The sequence below is a fragment of the Lathamus discolor genome, chromosome 8 (assembly GCF_037157495.1).
Source record: "Lathamus discolor isolate bLatDis1 chromosome 8, bLatDis1.hap1, whole genome shotgun sequence".
In the NCBI taxonomy this organism is placed as follows: Eukaryota; Metazoa; Chordata; class Aves; order Psittaciformes; family Psittacidae; genus Lathamus; species Lathamus discolor.
This window is the reverse complement of record NC_088891.1, coordinates 13,270,509-13,293,884: the sequence shown is the minus strand read 5'-3', so window position 1 is coordinate 13,293,884 and position 23,376 is coordinate 13,270,509. Positions and strand designations below refer to the sequence as shown.

Below are 23,376 nucleotides of genomic sequence, written 5' to 3'. Positions count from 1 at the left end.
CTGGGGCTTTCCCACCTCTCCTGAAGCAGAGTATGTGCTCCTAGAGCTCTGCTGGAAGCATGGCCATGCTGGATGTAGCCAGTGTCATCCTCCTCCCTGGCAGCATGGCCACACTGCCTCTTGGTGCCAAGCACAAGACTGTGAAGGAGTGGCCGTGTTGGTGCTACACTGGATGGGTGGTGATTAGATAGCTTTCGGATGGTTCTAATGCATGAGCAAGAATGAATTCCACCAGCCAGGTGTAAAATAACCTTGTAAAACAGTATTGACAAGACCAGTGGCAGCTGAGAGCTGATGGTGCTTCACACACAGAGTGAGTGCTTGCTTCCTGATACCCAGCACATGGGTGCGTGCTTTGATACAGACAAGGACTTCAAATGTTGAACCAAATCACACTGGGAGCCTGCTAGGGATGTGGTTCCTTGAGCGATTCATACCCAAGCTGGATAGTGGCATTCTCAAGCAGTGGGATGTGGTACAGCAGCCAGCTCTGCCCAGGGGGCTGGATTCCTGCTTGGGCTGTGCCGGGTCCTGTTTCCTCACACAGCCCCAAATGGGGCAGCACTGGGATGGTGTCTTGCTCCACTGTGATGGGGCTACAGCAGAGCCAGTGCCTGCTGCACTCAGCCAGTCAGTACGTGGGTTCCATCCCAAAACTGCAGAAACCCCTGAGCTTTCTGGTATGAGAAGTGTCAAATGTGTGCAAGGGTTGAGTTTTTAATCATATTTTCCTTTTGTTTTCCCCTAACCCTTACGTGCCCTGCAGAACATGTACCTGCAGGAGCTCTGCTGGCAGTCCCAGCGTGGGCACCTCTCCTGTGTGGGGCTGCTGGCCAGCACAAGTCAGACTCAGCATGAAAAACCTGGCATCCTTAAGCGTTCCTGCTGCAGGGCGAGTAGGCAGCTCTGTGCCAGAGCAGCACTGCCCTGCCCTGGGATAGAAAATGGAAGCAAAGAAAATGATTTCTCATAACCTCTTCTGAAAATGGCACAAAATAGCACAAAAGGAGCCTGAAGCTTTGCAAAGGAAAAAACAATCCCTTGGGATGTGGTGTATTGTCCTTGGTGATGTTCAGAGCAGAACACCACCTGCCGCTTTGAAACCCTTCCAGCTTTCCTGGTTGCTTTTGCCAAGCGAAGGTCTGCCCCATGGGAGGAAAAGGTTAAACGTGGGAGTGAGTGGGGCGAGAGACTGCGCGAACCAGAAATCCCGGCTGCGTTCTGCCATCTGCTCTGCAGCCGGTCCAGGGCTGTGGGTGCTTTCCCCCAGCGCTCCCCTCGCTGCCCCATGGCCGGCGGCTGGCTTTGAGCTCTGGTGCTGGCACTGCAGGGCTGGGTGAGGTCTGTGTCTCCCGTGTCCCGGAGGAGCTGCCCTTTGCCCTGGCAAAGCCGGGCACCGTGTCCTGGTTGGCGGCTGCGGGCTGTGCTGGTGCCCACGCTGGAGCTGCTGCTGAGAGCCAGCTCCAGAACAGCATGGACCTCAGTGCGTTTGGCATGGGGCGAGTGAGTGCCAGGGGGTCCTGCCGTGGGCATCCCCTGTGCAGGGAGAGCTCTGCCTGCAGGGCCTGGGGCTGTGGCTGCACACCCCTCTGCTCCGCACCCCCCTCCTGCCCACCCCTGCTCCGCTTTCACTTGGGAATGTGACCTTGCTCTCTAGATTATTTACAGACAAAATATTGCTGCAAGCCAGTGGAAGGGTTTTCTGTTGTTTTTCTTGTTTTCTTTTCAAGTGACTGAATTCCACGAAAAATGAATTATTTCAAGGGGTGTGTGGGGCCTGGTGGGAATGCGTTGCTGTGTTTGGGAACAGGCTGCCCAGAGCCCCTCTCCTGGCCAGCACAGAGGTGAGAGACGTTCTTAGATTCCCTGCCCATAGGAAACAATCTTTCTCTGGTTTTCTTAGAGAAACCCACCCCAGGCTAGGGGAAGGCTGCCAGGACAGGACACCAGAATTAACAGGGATGTGGCGCATGTGTAAGTGGGACCGGGCTCCTTCCGGGCTTGTGTGAGTGGGTGCACAGTGCTGGCTGTGGGGAAGGGAAGAGCAGAAGCAGGGACAGCTTTCCACGGCTCCCCCTCCTGCACCCCTAGAACCACGGCTCTCCACTTCCCATCACTTGGGAGCCCCTGGGCCTCCTGCTGCGCTTGCGACACAGGCTGGGTTTGCTGCGCACTTCAGGCAGAGCTGTCACATCCGATCGGAAGTGGTGTGGGCTCATTTCTCCGGTTTTGTTTTTACTGGCAGGACCAGCAGCCGCCCTTTTCCCCGCTGCTGACAGTTCTTCTGTCCAGCTTAACTTCTGAAAGCCTCATGGTGGTGGTTTCCCACTGTGCAGAGCCATGATGCCTTTGACCTTGCACCTTGTGGTACCCTTTGCATGCTGCTGGAGGCCATGGAGCTGCTCATTGTGCACAGTAATGTGAGTCATTAGGTTCAAGCAGCATTGGTTGTGCACTGGGCAGTGAGGATGCTGAAGGAATGGAGGTGGTATGCCTAGGGACCTTTGATCAACCTAACATGATCAACCATCTTGCAGCAGGCTTGTCTAGTTGGTGGAGTGGTACTACTGAGCTATGGAGCACTCTGTGCAAATCATAAATAGCGTACTTGTTATACACATAAGGGCAAAAATCCAATGAATTTTGTGCAAAACAAAATCTGAAGTTTCCCTGTCTAAAAAGCCATGGGGATGAAGGCCTGGGCAGGGGAAACAAGTGGAAAAAGGCTTATTATTTCAGTCAAATCCTTGATTTGGCTGCAGCCAAAATGCTTAGTGGCGGGGTAGAAACCTACCAGGTTAGAGACAGCAATACCACTGAGATCTTGTGCAGCAGCAGCATATAGAGCTAAAGGGCATCATGAGGCTGTGTCTGTAGGGGCTGCTCCCTATCGATGCACTGGCTGACCTCTTTGTGCAAGCAGCCCCTTGCCCTGTGAGGACTCCAGCACCTGACCCTGGATCTGCTTCTATGCACGTATAATGCTGCTCTTCACTAGCGGGGTCTCTGGCACGTTGCTTCCAGCCAAGTATTAGTGGCTTGACTGGCTTGAAGAGCCAAGTGTTACCAGCCCCATGCCATACAGGGGTGCAGAGCAGCCCCAGCAGGTGCCTGGGGAAGGGGTCCAGTGGTGCTGCTGGTGAGCACCTCTCCATAGCATTAGATCAGTAGTATCCCAGTTCTCTCAGGGTAAGGCTGGGGCTTTGATGAGTACTCCTGCCCCATTAGAATAGGGAATCGGGCATCCTGAGCCAAGCATCTTCTCTGGGTGTCCAAAGCATTTAATGATCCCGGCAGCAGATGAATGGGTGGTAAAGAGATTGATTGCTTCCTGCAAGGTACATGAAGTCCCACCTTCCTGCAGAACACAATGCTTGTTCAACCAGGTAAATAACTGGTTCTAAATCCCCTCTTGCAGCAGCTGACCCTATGCATGTTTATCCAAGTGACTGGAGTTGTGCCAGTCCCTCTGGTAAGAGACCTTTCCCGAATTTTTCTTTTCAAGTTGACATTTAAGAAGGGGGGGGGAAAGTCATAGCAACAAACGGTGTTTTAACAGCGATAAAGCCGTACCCGTCAACAAAGCCAGGAAAGCTGCACCGGAGCCTGCTCCGGCGGCTCTGCTGTCCCTAACGGAGCCTGTATGGACAGCACTGGCTTGTGCTTCCCAACCTGCTTGGTTTTGCATGAACCAGTGCCCGTGGGCTGGGCTGGGCGCCTCCGCAGCTCCAGGGAAATGCTTGTGGGGTGCAATTAAGCGTAAGCCAGCTGCTGGCAGCTGGAGGCACTCCCAGTATTAGTTCATTACTGCAATTCAAATGAAGAGGAGCCTTAAATCTCTGAAAGGAATCTGGGTTTGGCAGGCAGTGGAGCACTTGGCTGATATTGAAAATGCCTTGGACAATTTACTGTGTGTTTGGGGGGAATAAAATTCACCCCTAGCTTCCATGTTCCTTGGTTCTCAGCTTCAGCACTGCCGTGACTCACCCCTCACCCCTGGCAGTTGTCTCACAGGGAGATATTTAAGCAATGAAGTGTCTGTGCTTTGCAGGAAGTTTACATCTAAAGCCCAGATGAGCTCCTCTTCCAGGATGGGAAGTGCTGAGGGCATCACTGAAGGGTTTACCAACTCCTACTCTCCCCATGTCCTGGCCAGTGCCATAGCTCTGGCATGCCAGCTGCCAGCCATTCCATCTCCACTGGGCTCTGCGGGATCTCATGTGTGTCTCTGCCTTCTCCATCTGCAAAGCACCCTGCAGCCCTTACCCATGTTTTTGGTTTACTTGCAGGTGGTGAGTAGGACTGCGAGCAGCAACCAGTCTGGGGTGTTGGAGTCTCCCTGCAATCCCCGCTCCGGTTCCTCTCCTTGGTGTGCCACTAGGAATGATTTCCACCAGAACCACTCCAGGGACGGCAGCATGGAATGCCTGCATGGTCCTGCCTTGACAAGAGGAATTGAAACAGGGACGTTCCAGCAGTGGTGTTTCCTGTAGCTGGAAGCATAGGAGATCCATGCGAAGCACCTGTCAGCAGGGATCCCCCAGAACTGGGTGCTTCCCAGGCCTTTCTTGCAGATGGCTCAATGGGAGAGGCTGCAAAAAGGTATGAGACAACAAGGGGACCAGGGCAGTGGCAGCACATCGGTTGTGCAGGGTCATGCTGTGGCTCAGGGTGGTGCTGGGCAGCTCTGCACCAGAGTCCTCCTAAGCATGGGGGCTGGTGGCAAGCTCTGCTTAAACCAGTGTTTATGACACATTTCAGTTGAGGAGCACCTAAGCGGTTCTGCCGTGACAGGCCTGATCGATGTGCCTGGCCCTGTGATGATGCCGTTTCTTGCATTTAATCTATTTGTGCAAGAGGATGAAACAATAACGAAATAACCCCCAGGTAAGTCCAATAGCAAAGATGCTTTTAGTGAGCTGATAGCCAAGCCTTGTCTTTGCAGTTCACTGTGTCCCTGTGCAGCACTGGCTCTGCTGCTGGGGAGGGCAGGACACTGCAGCCCCCAAGCTGCTGGGGATGGGGACTGGCAGCTCACACATCCCCCTGTTAGGAGTGTCCATCTGCCGCAGCAATCCCCACTCCCCTGCTGTTCCTGAGGGGTCTCTAGGCCCTTAACGTGAAACAAGCAAGCTTTATTGCCAGGCTGCTGCTGGAGTGATGCTCATGCAAGGCTCTGTGGCTGCTTGGTGGTGATGGCAACTTTGGGACTTCATCCACTGAGTTGTCTTCAATCCATCACAGCAAGAATGCCTCATTCCGCTGCTGCTCATAGCCAGCCCGGCTGTTGGCTTGCTGCAGGGCCGGTACGTGAGCTCTGGAGCGGGGCTGCCTGTATCCAGAGCCTTCCTTCCCCTGTGATAACGTCAGCGCTGGAGAGCAGGCGGCTATTTTGGTCCCAGGAATGCCAGCGGATGATTTCACTTTTGTTTTGTACCCGATAACCTTTCCCATCACAATGAGAGACGACATCCGTGCTCCCTGTGCTTCCGTGTGCGAGGGGAAAGCCATTCAAGAGCCTCTGCAGGGGAAAAGAAAAAGCCAGTTTAAAAATAGCTGCCCAATTGTCCACGGAGCCTGTGCAAAAGGAAGGGCAACAGCTTCTCCACGCCGCACTGTGCACCGGGGGTCGGCTTCCCTGGGGCTCAAAGACGGCAACCGTGGGAATATTTGCCGTGCTGGCTTTTCCCATCAGCCTCCTGCAGACGGGGACTTTCTTCTCCATGCAGAGCTGTCCCAGTGTGGGGCTTCAGGAGAGCTACAGCAGCTCCTTTTGCCCCGCACCGACCCATCTCTGCCCCTCCTGCCCTTCCCTGAGTCCTTTCCCTGCAGGGTTTCATGTCTGGGAGCTGGGTCAGGAGCTTGGCAAGACAAACCCGCCCGGGGCCGCGGGCAAGATAAGTCGTGTCAAACCCAGACTGCTGAAGCTGAGCTCCAAGTTTTGTTTCCTGTGGGGAAGGAGCTGGCTGAAGTAACCGGGTTTTAACTTTCAGGCTGTGACTTCCCACGAGCTGCTGACCCGCCATGTGACAGGAGCTGCTGCGGGGCCCTGCCCTGAGATGCTGTATCCCAGGATAACCGAGCTGCGCTGGGGCCACAGCAAGCCCCGTGCTCTGGTGGGGAAGGGCTTTGTGGTACCCATGTGTGCCAGGGTACAGGCAGCATCGGGTACCAGACCCTTTGGGAATGGGCAACCCCTGATTTGCTTAAAGAGGGAAGGCAGCAAGTTTATGTAGCACCAGACCCCCTCTCCTATGGAGAGATGCTCCTCTGCTCCCCTGGGGCTGTGTGGCACAGCTCACCAATGCCTGCCCTGGCCTCCAGAGAACATTATAGGCCATTTTGCAGGCTATGAGCAGCAGGGTGGCTGCCTGAGCTCCAGTCTGATCTCTCCCTTTGCTCATTGAGAGGTTTTTGCACAGTCTCCTGAGCACATGACTCCACGTGGCTCCAAACCTGCCCTTGTCCTTCCTGCGCTGGAGCCTGTTTACAAAACAGAGGCTGAGGGCTGCTATTTATCCTTCCATACACATCACATTCAGAGTTGCTAAACAGCAAAGCCAAAATGAAAGTCATCTGAGTTTTCCTTAATTAGGATAAGATCCTCATGAATCATGAGGTTCTTTACCTCAAGGTTGCACGAAGAATTGACTTTGGCAGCAGACATCAAGGTACAGCAGTCAGCAGAGCTCACTCACTGCATTGACATCTGCTGGAAAGACTTGTTTTTCCCTCCCAAGTCACATGCTAACTTGTGATGTGATCATGAGATACAAAGGATAACCTTCCAATATGTACTTTTCTCATCTGGATTTTTAAAAGGCAGCAGAAAAGAGCAAAAAGCAATGTAAGCAGGGGGGGGAAGCCTCCCTGCCTCTTTTGGTTGGTGTTCTGTGATTGCTGCTGGGACAGGGCAGGAGACTGGCTCCAGCATGATGGATGGGCTGCATGGATGACGGAGAGCATCGGTGGGGAGAGCATCGGTGTGGGCAGAGCTATGTGTGTTCACCCCATGGGTGTCCCCCTCCTCACCTGTGTGCCCACAGAGGTGGGCAGGGGCTGCCTGTCCCAGGGTGGCCTGTGCTGGCCCAGGCAGGGGGAACTTGTTCTGGCCCTGTGCCATCCCATCCCTCAATGTTAAGCTTGCATGTTTGATTATAAATGTCAAAGTAACTCTTTTTAATAACAATATCCCAATGTAATCAGCTGGGCAGGTGGAGTTATTTGGTATGTGTTATAGTCCAAAGGTTTATAGTAAGGCCAGCTGCAAGATTAAACCAGAATCACCCTTGAATAAAATCCCCCATATAATCTTCGGGGAATTTTGCTAGTGCAGCTTGGGTTGGTTTACTTCTGTGAGATGATGCTTATTGAGCACCAAAAACCCCCAGAAACCCATCATGGTGCTGACACGGGGGATGTTCAGGCTGCTGAAGGCTTTGGTGTGAGAGGAGTTCTTGCTGAGGAGTGTCTAAGGCAAAGCAATGGGGCAGGGTTGTTTATCTTCCAAGCTGGAGAGGTGTATGCCATTGCCTACCAAATTTGAATGAGGTTGCTGCCCATGGTTTGCATACATGCAGCACACTGACAGCAGGGTTACTCCTGGAACGGCAGGCTGAGATCAGCAGTGTGTGCATGCATCTGTCTGTCTGCTCAGTGCTGGGAGCAGCTACGCAGAGCAGGAAAATGCAAGAAGTCATGGCCATACTTTCCAAACCCAAAACATCTGCCAGGCACTCACACTGGTGGGAAGAGCTGAGGCTGGGTGGCCTCTGCAGCTGTGTGTGGGATGACCAGCCTGGCATCATCCCAGTTACTCAGTACTTCACCTCCGATGCTGCAGAGCCTGTGTGTGACACGCTGTGTGTCAGCCTGACACAAGGTGAAATACTCACTGTAGCTACTCTAGGAAGAAGACACTGCGAGGAGGAACATAAAGGGGTGGATGTCTCACTGGAGAGGGGCAGCCAGAACAAACCCGGTTACAAAAGCACTGCCTGCAAGAGCCACGTGCCTGTCCACAGCCTGGCCACAGCTATTTCAGTGCCGAGACAGGGCTGAGCACAGAGGTGTTTCCAGTAAACACACTCACTGGTGTCATGCGGGGAGAGAGGGAAGTGGGATGGAGGGCACAGCAGAGACACCTCCCTAATAGGGAGGGCACGAAGGCAGGGTGTCTGCTGGGTGCCTTTGCTGTGGTGAATGGTGCTTTGACTGCTGTAGGAAGGTAGACTTTGATGTTTTGGGGAGGATGGTTGGGTGATGAACTTGCAGTAGAAGCAGATGAAATCCAGCCTGCAAGGCTCAGCTGGTCCCTGCACCTTTGCCAGGACCACAGCATTTGTGAGAGGCTTTGAATGGCTGGGACCCCATACAGTCCCTAGGCTCAAAGCTGGGGGAGCGTGAACAGATGATTTTAAACTAAAACCAAAGCAATCCCTAATAAAGAGCTGTCTCTAGCTCTGCTTTCAGGTTTTGAGAAGTCTTGAAACTGTTTCAGTCAAATTACATGCCTCCTGCTGTTACAAGAGCTTCACTCTGCAGTGTCCTGAGCCACCCTCCCATCTCCACGCTTGGTGCAAAGACCAGTATTTTTGTTCTGAACATCAAACTATCCTCTTGCCTTAGGCAAGTATTTCTGTGGCCTCTGCAGCAGCATTAGCCAGAGCTCTTTAGGAGCGCTGTGACAGGCTAATGAGGGGGTTGGTGTGCAGTTATCGGGGGTCTATGCAGGACAGCAGCGAACCTGCCTCTGGCTCGTGAGCATTTGGAAGGAGTTTGGGGGTTCTGAACGTGGCTGATTTGCTGCTGTGCCCCAGGGGCACCTCTGAGCACTGCGATTTCCTGGTCTGCTGGCCCGTTGCCTGTCCCTAACAATAGGGCAGGCCTGACCCAGATAGCTGGGTGCAGAAGTGATCAATAGTAGTGGCAGTTGGTCAGCAGCATTGCCTGGCTCACAGCATGTTAGTCCCAAAAGAAATATGTGTATGCAGAAAAAATGTAGGCAGTCTAATGTATGCCGTCTGGCTCTGGTGGCTGGAGGGGGTTTCAGCCTGCGGTCCGTGGGCCACAGAGGGCAGATGCCCCATCCCTGGTGAATGACTTCAGTCCTTCTGGTCTCCCTTGTTGGTGATGGTGTGTGTGTCTCTAGCAGGTTTTGCTGTGCAAGGTGTTTGTTCTGCAGCAGTACAGCACGGAAGGCTCAGGGAGAGGGGGGCAGCCAGAACAGTGCTGTGGGGCAGGACACACACAGCAGCTCCGAGATGCACTGCTCATCCCTGAGTGTGGTGCAGGCACTTGCTCCTGGACAAGAAAGCAGTCCCTGTTCTTAAGGAGATAAACAAATCCCGAAGAACATCCTCTTGGAGTGGCCCCTCCTGCCTGCCTGTGTTCCTAGAGGACAAGGACGGCTTTGTAACTGCCCAGGGCTCTTGGGAACCAAAGCAACCTCTGTGTGAGCTCAGTGGCTGTAAATCAGCGGGCTCCACCGGGTGCTAGTGCTGGGTAAATTTAGTGCCGATTGCTTTGATCTGAAATGCTTTCATTTCATACCCTCCACAGAGATAGACACAAGGTCAGACTAACGGCTAATACATGAAAAACGTGTGTGGTGGTTATTGATTTTGCAGTGATTAATGATCCAAAGGGAAGGACGGTGATTCATGCACAGGAACAGTGCCTGGGAATGAGCAACACCGACTGAGGTGGCCTTTTAATTCCAGCATCGAGCCTGTTTCCCACTCCTCGGGGGTAAGAGCACTGCTCTCACTGATGTCCTTGCACTGGGCAAACACTCATTGGTACACTGTGAGCTCTCGCACCCGTGTCTGAGCTCTGTTTGACTTGCTTTTGCTCTCTGTTTTGCAAGCGGATCAAAAAGGCCAAACCTAAAGACTTACTGTACTCTTACTGACAAAGGCTCTTGAAGCTTTCCTGCTGCTGCCCTGGGTAGCCAGGAGAGGCCTGGGAGAGGGTATGGCACAGCGCCTTGCCCAGGGAGGCATCGTGGCTGAGTACCTGCAGGAGGGATCACTGGGGTCAGCCCTTTGGTTACCAGTCAGCGATCTCTCAGTGAAGGAGTTCCAAAGCTCTCTGCTGTGATCAGCCTTGCAGGTGATGTTTTTCAAGATGCTTTTCCATTTCTCAAGCACATGGGACTCCCCAGAGGCTGCCAAGCTGTAGCAAGGTGCATGCTCTTCTTCTAGAGCCACCCGTGGATGGGGACCGCAACTCCCCGGGTCACTCTGTGCCACAGACACAGCTGGAAACTGGTGCAAGGGGAAGTCCCCCTAACTCTGGAGGGGGAAATCAGGCCCTGTTTGAAGGATCTGGGCAGCAGTTATGCAACTTTCCTATTTGGTATTTGAGAAAACTTCCCCCTCCTGGCTGTTTTAGCCTTGTGACTATGACTAAAGTCATCATGTTGCTACCAAGGCTCCTTCTGCTGTGCTCATTGCTTTTATATTAGCTGTCTTGCTGAGTGGGCCAGACCTCCTACATCTCTTAGGGCCTGAAGACTCACCACGCTTTGAGTACCACTTGTTGCCAGCACTAGTGTTTATTTTTCTCTCACACAGTTGTTTATGTCTTTCCATTGCTGAAGGCAAAGACATGTTCTCTCTTGGGCAGCATCATTGAGGAAGCAATGCTTTGCCGTAAGAGCAATTGCTCAGTTATGGTGGTGACCCTCCTGGGGCCATGCATCCCTCACACCCCTCCTTGGGGTGCTCAGTGCTGAGGCATGGGCAGGGTAAATGTGGCCAGGAAGGGGGATTGAGGCAGGAGGTGGGAACGCTGGAATGGACGAGGTTTGTTCCGTGTGGATGGATTCAGGGGTAGGAATTTCAGAGTTGGTGGTGATACGTGTGTGTGTTGCTGATGCTGGTTAGCTCATCACCCATCCCTGTGACCAAGCAAGTCAACAAAGGATGACATATGATGGTTGCCATATGGTGGTTCCTGCAGGAACCTGTGTTCCGCTTTGCAGGAAGTCATTATGTGGCAACACAAACATGGACACAGGTGAAGGTCCATGGGTACCGGATGGGTTCAGGCTACGTGGATGCCAGTGCACACAAACCCGTTCAGCCACATGCAGGGAGGTGTCAGGCCATCTGTACCTCGCTCAGTGGCACTGGCTCCCAGCCCATTTGTGTGCTTTGAACGTGCCGAGGAGACAAGGGAGCTGCATACATTGGACATACATAAGTCCATGTCCTCACACTCCCAGACCTCCCTCTGCAGCCCTCCCTCGTTCCCCCTTCATGCTGCAGCAGAATTATGTCCCAGCACATCAGGGTGCACTGCCCTAAGGGAAGGGGCAGGAAAGCCTTCCCAGTGGCACAGCTTGGTGACAGTGTCCCCCCTGAGAGTGGCTGCAGTCCAGTGCTCATGCACTCTGCTGTTAACACAGAAACTGACTGGTCCCACATGCCCAATGCCGGCTCTGGGTGTGATTGGGAATGGTCCCAGTGGGGTCCTCATTCCTGTTCAGGAGCAGTCGAGGGCTGTTGTCTCCCTCCAAGGGACACTATAGAGACATGGGGTGTTGGCCCCAGTGCTGCCCTGCTACCACTGGCACGGCAGGAGAGGGCAGGAAGCATCACAGTGAGGCATACCAAGAGAGGCTGTGTGCTCCCAAATTAGGTACCAGGCCAGGTCGGTTTTCCTGTTTACTCCCTAAGTGGAAAATAGGAAGAGAGTGAAAAACCTCATCCCTTTCACTATAAAAAGACCTTGTGTAGGAACAGGAATTTCACCTTCTTTCCATTTTTTGCCTCGGTGGCGCCAGGTGTGTGGTGTGGGCTGCAGCGGGAGCAATGCAAATAAAGCAGAATGCCGGGAATAGCAGCTCCTCTGGAGGAGATGGTTCCTTTCAGGCAAAGAACTGGGCCCAGTCTGCTGGTGAGCAGTTGTGTCGGGGTTTCACAAAGCACGAGGGTGACAGAGGGGACATGCAGGGTTTGTGTGGGTTGTGCTGGGACACGAAGCCCTCACCAGTATACCTGGCACTTGCACAGGGCGCAAGGCTGATGGCTGCTCACAGCTCCAGAGAGTGGGGCAGAAGGTGAAGAACGCACATCACCCCTACAGCATTTCGTGGGCAGATGGCAATAAAAAGGTCGGCTGGTGGGTTTGGCCAGCAGGAGCCAGGGGTCAGAGCAGATAAGATACTGCCATGGTGGAAAAATGACTGGGCTGTGTGTCAGGTTTACAGCATCAGGATGAGTTATTTGGATCCTAAACCCTGCAAACCCAGAGAGGTTGCTAAACCTTGTTTGCCTCACATTGTTTGTCCAAAATGATACTGAGTGATGAACTCATTCTTCCCTTTATAATTGCCAATGTTCTTATCTGAAGCCTCCAAAGTGTCCTAGAGACTCCTCAAGGAGATAACAACCAAACAAACAAGAAGTCCAAGAGCATTTCTTTCTGGGGAATAGAACAAGTTTCTTGGGCAGCTTTGGCCACCCTTATTTGTCACAGAGAAGGAAAGGACACCCAGAGCCGCCAGTGTCTTGCTTAGGTAGCAACTGAGCTTCCTTGCCTCCTTGCTCCTCTGGGGTAACTGCAGCTCTTTTAAGGAGTGAAGACTCCAAGTTGGTTTAGCCAATAACTATAAAAGAATACTGCATGAGAGCATGCAGTTTAACCAGCATGGTTCAACTGTGTCCCACCAAAGGGTATTGTTGGTATGTTTGTTGCGGGCCTGTGGATACCCTCCAGGTGAGAGGCTTTCTCATGGATCTGGGGGTGGTTTCAAGGTACCTTTTGCTCTGCTGGTTTATGGCTTCTCACTTGCTAGAGGAGTCTCTAATATTCTCACTGTAGCTTTGAAAAGTATGTGCAATTGTAAGAGAAGATCCCCCCAGCATAGTATTTCCATTAAAATCAGCTCGGTGTCTGTGTGCCTGACTGGCCTGGGCTGGTCTTACTGTAAAAGTCTTCACAGACAGTGTGGGTTTTTTGGGGGGTCTACTTCTGCTGGTGCCACCTGTAGTTGTCCATTTGAAGCAGCTGAGTGTTATTTGTGATGTTGCTCCCATGTGCGCTCGGTCATGCGGGCTTGCTGGAGTAGATGCAGTGGGTCATAGGTGGCTTTGTCCGTGCTGCATGTCTCATCCCCAGCAGCAGAAAAGCTCCCGTGCTGCACATCTGTTCTCCTTGCTGAAGCTTTCTGCTGGGGAGGGGTTGAGACACCAGAGAGGGACACACCATCCCAGCAGCACTCAAACGGGGTCCAGCTGGGGTGTTCTCGCTCAGGGATCTTTGCTCATGAATTGGATCCATCATGCCCCTCATGTACTGTCGCTGAGTCTGTCTTGGCTTTAGCTGTGATTTTTGTATTTGTCAGTATCAAACATTTACTGCATGTGCATGTGCCCCGCTCTGGAGACGGGGGCTGGATTCTGCGTTAATTATGGTGGGTTTGTCCACTTCGTTGCTTACAAACGTGAAATTTCGGAGGCAGGAAAAGAATCCCTCTCTGACAAACTGTCTACTTGATGTTGGCTCATGACTTGGCATGGGGATTCACACCTACGAGTTGGCCAGGTTTTGCTGTGGTTATTATGTGCTGTATTACCTTTTGCATTATTCTGGTTCTGCAAATAATACAGCAGCCTGTATCAGCAAGTTACTGTGAACAGAAACCAGATCTGTTTTCTGGGAACCCTTCTTGATTAGCAGAAATAAACTGTTTAAGGGAGGGGAACTGAATTACTCAGCACCCACCTGGGCTCTAGGTCATGGTGCCTTGCCTCCAGCATTGTCCTGTTTACTCTTGCAAAACACTGGCATCTTAGTTTTCTTTCGGATGAGTCCCTGGGCAGCTGGAGCGAGGGCAGGACGCACAGCTGCTGTCTGTGCCAGCGCCGATGCCCTCCATCAGTCCTCAATCAGTCCTGAAACGTGTATTTTAGGAGCAAAGGGAGTAGATGTAAAGGGTACTTCAATGTCGGGTTCTGAGCAAAGCAACTAATGTGACAAATGAGCAGCTTGCTAAGCTGCTGTAATGATTTCATTAATACAGGCCAGTTCACGGGCAGTCAGGACACTCTGTCAAAGCAAATGGATTTCTTTTTGACTGTTTTGCCTGCCTGCAGCAAGCTTTGGGCAGCATTCAGAAGGCTCTTTGGGTGCCCTTTGCTTTGCCATGCTCAGCCCCGCGTTCCCTGGGGCTCACTGCCTGGCCTGGCTGTGGGATCACCTCTGGGGTAGCACTGCCGGGACCCAGGCTCAGGCTCCATAGGAACAAGGCAGCTACAGGATGTGGCGGATGCTGGGTGCAGGCAGCAGGGCTTGGCTTGTGCTGTGGAGCGCAGGGGACAGGCATGGAATAGTTAAAGCCCTCAGCCTGACTCTGCTAAAAGCCCATGTTGCGTGGTTTGTGTGCGCAGGCTGCCCCACTTCCCTGGGCTTTACCACACGTTTTCATCATGCTTGCAAAATGCTGTTATCACACATTGCAACAACCAACCTCATCCTCATCTGATCAGAGCGAAACCAGCACAGCTCTGCATGTCTCCAGCATGTCCGGTCTGCTGCGTGCTCCTGTGGGGCACATGGTCATTGCTTGGAGAGACTTCAGTTTGCTGCTTTGGGATTGCTTTTTCCCCACTGCAGACTCTTTGGTCTGTGGAAGCAGTTGGTAACCACTGCAGCCAGCATCCTTGCTGCTTTAGCTACTGGCCACGATACGACTCTTTGCTGAGGGCTGATGTGACCTATCTGTGTGCAGATGGGCTGCAGTAAGGCTGCGGGCGCTGGGGAGCCTGTGCTGGGTTGCCCCAGATCACAGGGTCTGGGTTTCAGCCAAAGCCCTGCTGAGCAGAGGCATAGCTGGAGCTGACTGTGGAGCCCATCCCAGCCTCTCCTCTCCCTGTGCCACCGGGCCAGCAGCAGCCCTTTGGGGTCACCCTGTTCCTCTGGGGCAAGGCGAGTGGGGCACCCACTATCTCCCCACTGCCAGTGCCCCTGTTTCACCCTGATAGCTCCTCCCATTCCAATAGCATTTTGTGTCCCAATAGCTCCTTCTGACCCAGCCCTTGTCTCTGGATGGGACAGTGATGCGGATGAATAAGCAGGTCTGGCAGGGAGGGAGTCTGGGAGGCTCTGGGTATTCCTCAGGAGCAATGCTGCTGGTTATACTAACGTATCTAACAACTATTGCATGTCCTGGAGGCTGTTTAGCCTGTGCAGAGGACAAAAGCTGGAGGCACCATGCGGCTTACCAGCACCAGTCCCTACGACAGACCACTCTGGTGTGCAGCCGGGATAGAGGATGGCACACGCAAAGTATTGGGGAGCACTGCAGGTTGCTTTCACTAGAGCTTACCACTCAGATTGGGCTAGAAGTGAGCCAAACCGGATCTCACCTCTCCCAGCATCTGCAGCCACTTGCGTTTGCTGCAGGTGGATGGGATGGGGCTGAGGAGAGCACAAGAAATGATGGAAAGGCCCTGGTGAGGGCTGGGGGGGACTGTCAGTGCTGCGGGTATGCAGACACACAGCTCCCTGCCTTCAAATGCCGTGTCATACATTGGGATCATATGGTGCATCTTACACCAGTAATCAAGTGACTCAGAAGCAGGACGTGAAAGTGCTTTGGCAATGCCAAAAGCAAAACGTAATGGAAAAGATTTCCCTTCCTCTTACTCCATAAAAGTTCAGTATTGAGCAGCTGATCTGAGATTTTTTGAAGTGCTAAAGGCTGACTGTAGGACACAAGTGTTTTACAGTGGGCACAGGGATCTTCTGCGTCTAAAATAGATGAAACACTTCACAGGGGACTCTTTAGACTTTCCTGGCCGGACATAACTGCAGAAACTTGATACTGTTGGAGGCTGGCTGTAGGAAATGCAATTGTTAATGGCTGGTCTTGATGTTCTGCTGCGCTTTGAACTTAGAAGTATGTGTTTTATCGTGAGGGATGAGGGGAAGCTGAGCCTTAAAGGCTTGTGTTGCTGTAGCAGGAGGCAATGCAGGTGGATGTCCAGCTTGGTTCCAGGCCAGGCTGTGTTTATGGGCAGAGGCTGGGGTGATCCCAGCCTCTCCCAAACCTCTTCCTTTTTGCAGGCTCAAAGATCATCTCACCCAGCTGCAGGGAGCTGACTACCCAAAGGCCTCTACTGCTGTGCCTGGGTGCCTTTGGCTCTACCCATGCAGGCATGGCAGGCTGGTGTTTCTGCTTTGTCCTGCAGGATGGAGCCCACCCGGGTCTGCATTGCAAGCTGCAGCAGGAAGCTTTCTGGGGTGCTGGTCTCGGCAAAGCCAGACTTCACCCTCCGTCCTGAACGGGGTTTGCAGGCTGAGGTGTCCGAGCCTCTTGATGAGGTGTGTGGATACCCACCCGCACAGAGCGGGAGCAAGCAGCGCCCTGATGCAGTTAGTTCTAATTGAACACCGACCTAACCAACGAGGCTCCTGTTTCCACGCACTTCCCATCTAGCTCAGCTCGCTTCCCGGCCACACCGGAGACAACTGAAGCGCCGTGCTGGGTGTCGCGCCGGCAGCCGGGGCCGCTCGCTGGTGGCAGTGCCAGGCTACAGACAGCGCGGCGGAGCTGCCGGGCGCGGGTGGCAGCGGCGCCTCGGTCTCCCCGGCAGCACGGCTTCGTGCAGGATGCGGCCGCCATCCCGGCCTCCATCGCACCGGCTGCGGGCAGCTGCTCCCCGCCGTGCCTGCGGGTTTGCACCTGTGTGAGGGCAGGAGCCAGCGCCCGCAGCCGGCCCTGCCCGGGGAGGCGCCTGGGACAACCTGTGTACGCATACACACAGCGCTTATATAGACACATGTATGTGTATAAATGCATCTATATATCGTGTGCATACGTATGCAAAACCTATATATACATAGGTACACATAAATATACATAGGTGTGTATACGCATACATATGTGTATATGTATATGAATTATATACATATATACATATATGTGTATGCATATTTACATAAACGTGTATATTTATGTTATATATGCATATATATATGTATCTCTACACACATAGGCTTTTATGTATATAAATTATACATATATACACCTGTATACATACACATGTACATATACATATACATATACAATGTATATATTAAGATAAATTATATACATATGCACATACATGAATATATATAAATTTGGTCGTGCGTATACACACATTTACATACATATAGGTGTATATATACACATATGCATTTATGTATATAAATTATACATGTGTACATATATATGTGTAAATAAATTATATGCATATGCATGAATATTCATGGGTATATACATATATATGCATATATATCTGTACACACACGTGTATCTATGCACATACATACGTGTCTCTATCCGTGATGTAAATAGCACTGAGGGTACAAGCGCTGGTGTACGTGTGTGACTGCCCATATACGCCCGGCAGGTGCCGCTGTGCGCCGCTCCTGCGAGGCGCCGCTGGGGCTGAGGCTGGAGGGGGAGCCGCTGCTTTCCGGGGCGCTCTTCGGGAGGGTCGCTTGCCGCTGTGGCGGTGGGACAGAGACCTCGCAGTGCTGCAGAGCCCTGAGAACAGGCCGAAGATACGGATGTTTAACGCTTCAGTCCCACTTCATACCAGTCTGTTCTCAGCACTAAAGACATTACCCTTGTTACTCAGGTCACTCCATGGTGAAATCCACATTTGCTGAAGAGGTAATGGGACGGGCATGACGCCAGGTCAAGTATGGCTTTGAAAAGATTGATACTTGAAAATCTTGCATGATTCAGCTTTAAAATATGTCCTGGGGAAATGGGAAGAAAATGCCTTCTGGAGAAGTACACGGTTTTCAAATTAATTTATCTCTTTCAGAAACGAGTTTTCACACAAGCACATCTTGCAGCCTATTAGAGTTGCTCTGCTTATGTTTTCATACCAGATAATATCCTAATAGCTTGTCAAATTGAAGCCATTTGGGAAGTTTTTGCTGCGCCTGGTAGGCGTGAGTGGCTAAGGAATCACTGGTAAAGCAGAGGTTGTCCTGGCTTGGACTGGAACCCGCACACAGGCTGGTGCAGAGTGGCACTAGGCTGGAGCAGCCTGGTGTGGTGGGCTTGGGCACAGGCACACAGCCCGCAGTGCAGAGCAGCCCCTTGCTTGCCTCCTCCCAGGATGGAGTTCTGGGCCCACTGAGGCAAGAGCACCTCTGTCTGTGTCTGAATGGGTCTCAAGGTGGTGGTTTAGGTTGGTTTGGGTGAGTATCTGCAGGGTGACACGGGTGATGCTTTGCAGGAGAATGAAAATGAATGCCTGGGTTTGATTTCATTCAAGCCGAAACAAACTGAAAGAACCCCAACCCCATGGAGCACAACACAGCAGCCATGGATTTATGCCTCCTGCTGATTTCACAGCACTGTACGAGCATGGGGGGACGGAAGGGGAAAAGCTGCTTCAGCTCTTTGAAGCACAGGGGCTGCGCTGATGTGCAGGGCCATGGCATCGCCCCTGCTAGCAAACCCCCACCAAACGCAAACCCTCTCAGTCACTTCAGCTAACACCCTGCTCCTGAGAAAGGGCTAATCTTTACATGCCTCCGCCTTCCCAACACATCCTGGTTCACAAGTTCAGCAGCTTCAAAGTTGCATCTGATCGTTAACCCTGAAAGACCAGAGATTACTGGGGTTTTCAAACTGTGCGCTTGGGATGGCTGAGGGGAGCAAAGTTCAGGCACAAATCTGTGTCCAAACGCCGGGACAATCTTCCCAAAGCTCAAGAGGCAGAGGGAGGGTTTCAGCTCAGCTGCGCAACGCCTGAGCTTTGTGTATGTTTGTGCCTTCATTTCTTTTCAAAGCTGCTCTCATGCAGCTGTTTCAAACGTGGCCATGAATTTTGGGTGCTTCTGGACGTGTGGTCTGTGGTGAGCATGGCTGGGCTGATAGCTCCTGCGGACTTCAACCAGAGGGAGGAGACTGACCAAGGAAAAGCCCTGCAAGTTACAATTCCTATAATGCCAAACACTACTAGAAAATTACTCTCTTACTGTGCATTTCTCTGTCATTTTCATGCCTGATGTGTACAAAATAAAACACTGTTAGTGACCATGCTATGCACAAAACCAGAAGACAGAAGCTCTGAGAAGTTTTCTTTTCAATTTAATTTCCATGAGATGGTTTTTGGTATTAGAAACTTAGGTTGGAAGATGCCTCTGGAGGCCATTTGTCCTTCCCTCTTGTGCAGCTGCTCAGTGGCAAAGAGCCCCTTAAGCCTAAACAGTGTGAACCATGGCACTTTGATAGTGATTTCGGAAGGATCTGAACAAGCACCGAGGGGCAAAGACATTGGTATTCTCCTTGATGGGATTTAATCTTAATGCAGCTCATTAGCCTTCAGGGTGGAAGTCCTGAACCTGATGGTGCCAAAGGATTAATTTAAATCTAAATTCCTTAGGTACAGCCTCAAAGAACTGGAGGTGAAGGTCATGTAAGTGAAGGAGGCCCACGAATACAGCCCCTCTGTAAAGGTCCAGCCCCGCATGCCCCCAGAGCAAAGCTGGTAAAGGGATGGAGCCTTTGAGCCCTGCTGGTGCTGATGCTCCTGGAAGGGGTCAGCTCGAGGCAGCGTGAAGCCCACATTTCATCATTCAGGAGGAACTACCAATGCCTCAGTGTCAAGCAGGAGCTGAGGCTGTTGCTGGTTACAGGTTTTACCTGTTTATATTGCTGCTACCCAATGGATGCAGATCATCAGGTAAGGCTGGAGCCTGCAGCGAGGTGCTCTGTTCAGAGCAGGCTGAGACCACTGCCTACTGATGGACACGCAAGTTGAGCTGGTCACGGGCAAGCAGCACCATTTGACGAGTCAGAGATTATCCCATCTGCAAACCAAGGCACCATCTCCCTCATGCTCTGCCCTGTGCTGGGGATGCCAGACGTCAGCCCCACAACAGCAGCAGGCTGCCAGCCAGCCCCGAGAGCACAAGAGCGTGGTGGCCAGGCTCCCACCACACCTGATACAAAGCACGAGAGCGTAGCTGCTTTCGTCTTCTGTCTTTCATCTCCTAAAATTGCCCCACGTTGCCTGAGCAAGCTGGCATGTTTTCAGCACTGAAAACCAGATGTTGCCAAATTTCCAGTGGTTGTTCTTGGTGCTTTTTGTTGTTACTTTAACAGAAGTATGGGCGTCATGCCTCTTGCAAAACCAGATAGGATTTACACCTTTAACAGGGGTCAGCTCTGTTTTCAGCTGCCTTGCCCTCCGCAGAAATGTCTGTCTATTTAGCTCAGAAATGTTGCTGTCAGCTTTCTATAAGAATGAATTCAGCAGCACCCTCCATAGCAACACACAGTCCTCCCCCAGCCACTCGCTACCTGCTCAGTTTGTGCCTGCAAAAGTACTTGCCTGGGTATTTGTGGCAGTAATATGACTTCTTTTTTCCATCTGCATTTTTAGACGTTAAGCCCAGAGTTTCATCACCAGCTCTGTGCCTCCCACCTGGCTGCAAGTGCTGCAATATATATATATATATATATATATATATAGAGAGAGAGAGAGAGAGAGATGTATATATAAAAATACATGTATATGAGTATATATATGTAAGTATACATGTTATATTTGTATTTGTATTATTTATATATGTACACATATAGGTGTATATAAACATTATATATTTCTGTATATACAGACATATACCTATACATATGTAACGTGTCTATATACCTGTATGTATGGTGTGGTGGAGAGACCAGCACCAATGGGTTAACTCCATGGGAAAGTAACATAAATGTGGGAAACTCACAGGGCATTAGACAATGTGCACAGCATTAAAAATCAGCTAATAGAGCACTACAGGAAACGTGTGTTGGGTAACCTGCGCTGTCACCCTGCAGGGCTCACACAGTGGCCAAATGAAGGCCTCCAGCAGAGTCTCCAAGATATCCAAAGCAAGGGTGCTGACCCACACAGACCAAGGCTTGCCAAGGGCTGCTGCCAGAGCTGCTGCTTAGGTTGGCTGCAGTTTTACTGAGCGTGGCTCATAGTCGAGTGCCCCATCACCCAGCTCAGGAAAAATAAGCAAAATTCTTGTAGCAGTTTTTCTTAGCATTTTTATTTTTGTACTTACTGGGAGAGCCAAGTGTCACATTAATAACAGTCCTCTCCAAGAACAACAGTGCAAAGAGAAGGCTGGGGTTTTCGTGGCAGCTTAGTTTTTGTGGGCCACTCACTGGAACTGAAATTACCTAATGAATTGTAAGCACAAATCCCAGTAGGAAAAGAGCTTGCTACACACGAGGTATTGGGCTGCCTTTTAACCTTATTTTAATTGACCCAGGGAAAAGTGACAGCTACCTTGGGGAGAGCGACCAGGTAGGTACTGCTGCATACTGGGACACTTAGACTTGGACTTGGAGGACTGTGGAACAGTGAAGGCTGTAAGGTGGGAAATACACCATATTCCATTGATTTGGCAGGGCAAACACAGTCACTACAGCGATGTGGAGCTCTGCAGCATGTCAGCCAAGCACCGTGCTGAAAGTGCAGTGGCTTCCGACTGCATTCACATAAGCATCAGTGCAAATGCAGCTTTATGTTGAATCAGAGGTACAGGCAATCACATTGCAATGCAAGGGCCCTGTGTTAACCATCACTATTGAACTCCTAAAACAGCAAGCACTGGCAGTATAAGAGCCTTGGGCCACTGTCTGGGTCGCCTGCTCTGCACTGGGGGAGCTTCCCTTAGAGTGTGTGTGTGTTTGTGTGTTTGCGTATGTATATATACTCACATATATGCATACAGACACCTTACATGTATGTGTATGTATGTGTGCACATATATGTATACACAGACATTATATATGCATATATGTATGTGTATATATGGGTGTAGAGACATAGATGTACTTAAACACGTGTATGTGTATATACACCTATGTGCAGGTGTATATATATACATATATATACACATGATTCTATATATACATACAGATGTATGTATATATAGATACATTATATATGTACATATAGTTATATGTGTACCCATATATGGATATATAGACATGTGTATATATGCACATATATGTGTATATAGAGCTATATAACATGTCCATGATGTTATAGAACTATCTTTGTTGTTGAGATCAAACCATCCCTAAGGAGCCTCGGGGAATGTAAGTGGTTTGCAGTCCTCTGTGCATCTGTGGGGGTTTCTATCCTGTTCTTTAGCCCCATCATTTTTGGCAGAAGGGTTGTGGTTGCTTCTATTCCTGTCTTCACAGAGCCATACCCTATATAGACACCTCCCATTCAAGCTCCCAAAAGCCTTCCATGTACTTATGACAGCCATTAATTTAAATATAAAAAGCTGCTGCACCCCAGCAACATTGCAGCACTTGAAGGTACATCTGAGGCTCAAGCACAGCCTCTGCAGCAGGGCTGCTGTCAGTGCTGGGAGGCATCAAACACTCTGTGGCCACTTTGTAGGTTTGTCTTTTGTTTCGGTTTTTGCTTTTTCTTTCAATCTGTCTGTGCATGACTTTATTGGGTAAACTCTCAGGGGTCAGAAGCACTTGTACTACACGTGCCTATTGATTTCCAAAAGGGAAGTGACTGATGAACCGCTGCAGGTCCAGCTCTAGAAGACACCCAAGTGCTGCTTGACCCAGTGTTCTCCTTCCGCCTGCAGGCAGTGACTCCCCCAACAAAGCAAGGGCAGCAGAGACAAAGATGAATGCCTCATCTCGCCTGTAATGCACAACAGAGACAGGCTTTCAAGAAAAACAGAGTGCAGACCAAGACAGAAAAGGCAACAGTCATTTCCAAAGGTCACACATACTGTTTCTTTATGGCAAGTTTGCCTTCTATGACTGACAAAAGCAGGACCGATCAAGTGTCTTCCAACAGACCTGGATTAAAAATGAAGTCATGTTACTTGGAGAACTGACAGTCCCACCAGAAATAATAGAAGCTGCTGACAGTTCTGGCTTCTCGATAAAAAGCATCTTCCCACATTGTCAAAATTGCTTCTCTGGTATGGGCATAAAATAAGCATTATTTGAATGGAAATGTTAATGGCGAAGAGGTATAAATCATACTGGTCTGTTGCAAAAATACACTGTAGCTGAAAAATGTGTTCTTGTTTCTCATATGTATGAAAATATATGTGTTTGTATAAACAAGGTTTGCATATCTATTCATATCTCTATATATTTATGTATAACTCTACGTATGTGTTGTACATGTCAGTAGCTAAAAATACTTGGTAATCAGTCCTTCCTCTAAGAGCAAACGGTTGGTGTGATGCACCGAAGGCTGTTGTGCAGGGTTTGACTATCTTTCCATACGTAAAGGTTGTAACATAGCAACCATTGTTTTCTGCTCACAAGACACTACTTCTAAGCTAATTGTCACTATCTTTATT

General features: G+C 50.7%; 2 long non-coding RNA genes across 6 annotated transcripts; both read left to right on the top strand.

Annotated features, from left to right (window-relative positions):
• The first annotated feature begins 3,482 nt into the window (after positions 1-3,482).
• Positions 3,483-7,299, top strand: LOC136018824 (uncharacterized). 5 transcript variants are annotated; one of them, XR_010614591.1, is made up of 4 exons: positions 3,483-3,759; positions 4,290-4,602; positions 4,762-4,887; positions 5,994-7,299. It is a non-coding gene; the product is annotated as an uncharacterized LOC136018824 (long non-coding RNA). The 5 variants fall into 5 exon arrangements; XR_010614590.1 differs by having other exon boundaries at positions 3,483-4,220; XR_010614592.1 differs by adding an exon at positions 5,146-5,306 and having other exon boundaries at positions 3,483-4,602.
• Positions 7,300-9,917: 2,618 nt separating this feature from the next.
• On the top strand, positions 9,918-22,975 carry LOC136018826 (uncharacterized). The gene is made up of 2 exons (XR_010614594.1): positions 9,918-10,113; positions 22,642-22,975. It is a non-coding gene; the product is annotated as an uncharacterized LOC136018826 (long non-coding RNA).
• Positions 22,976-23,376: the final 401 nt, after the last annotated feature.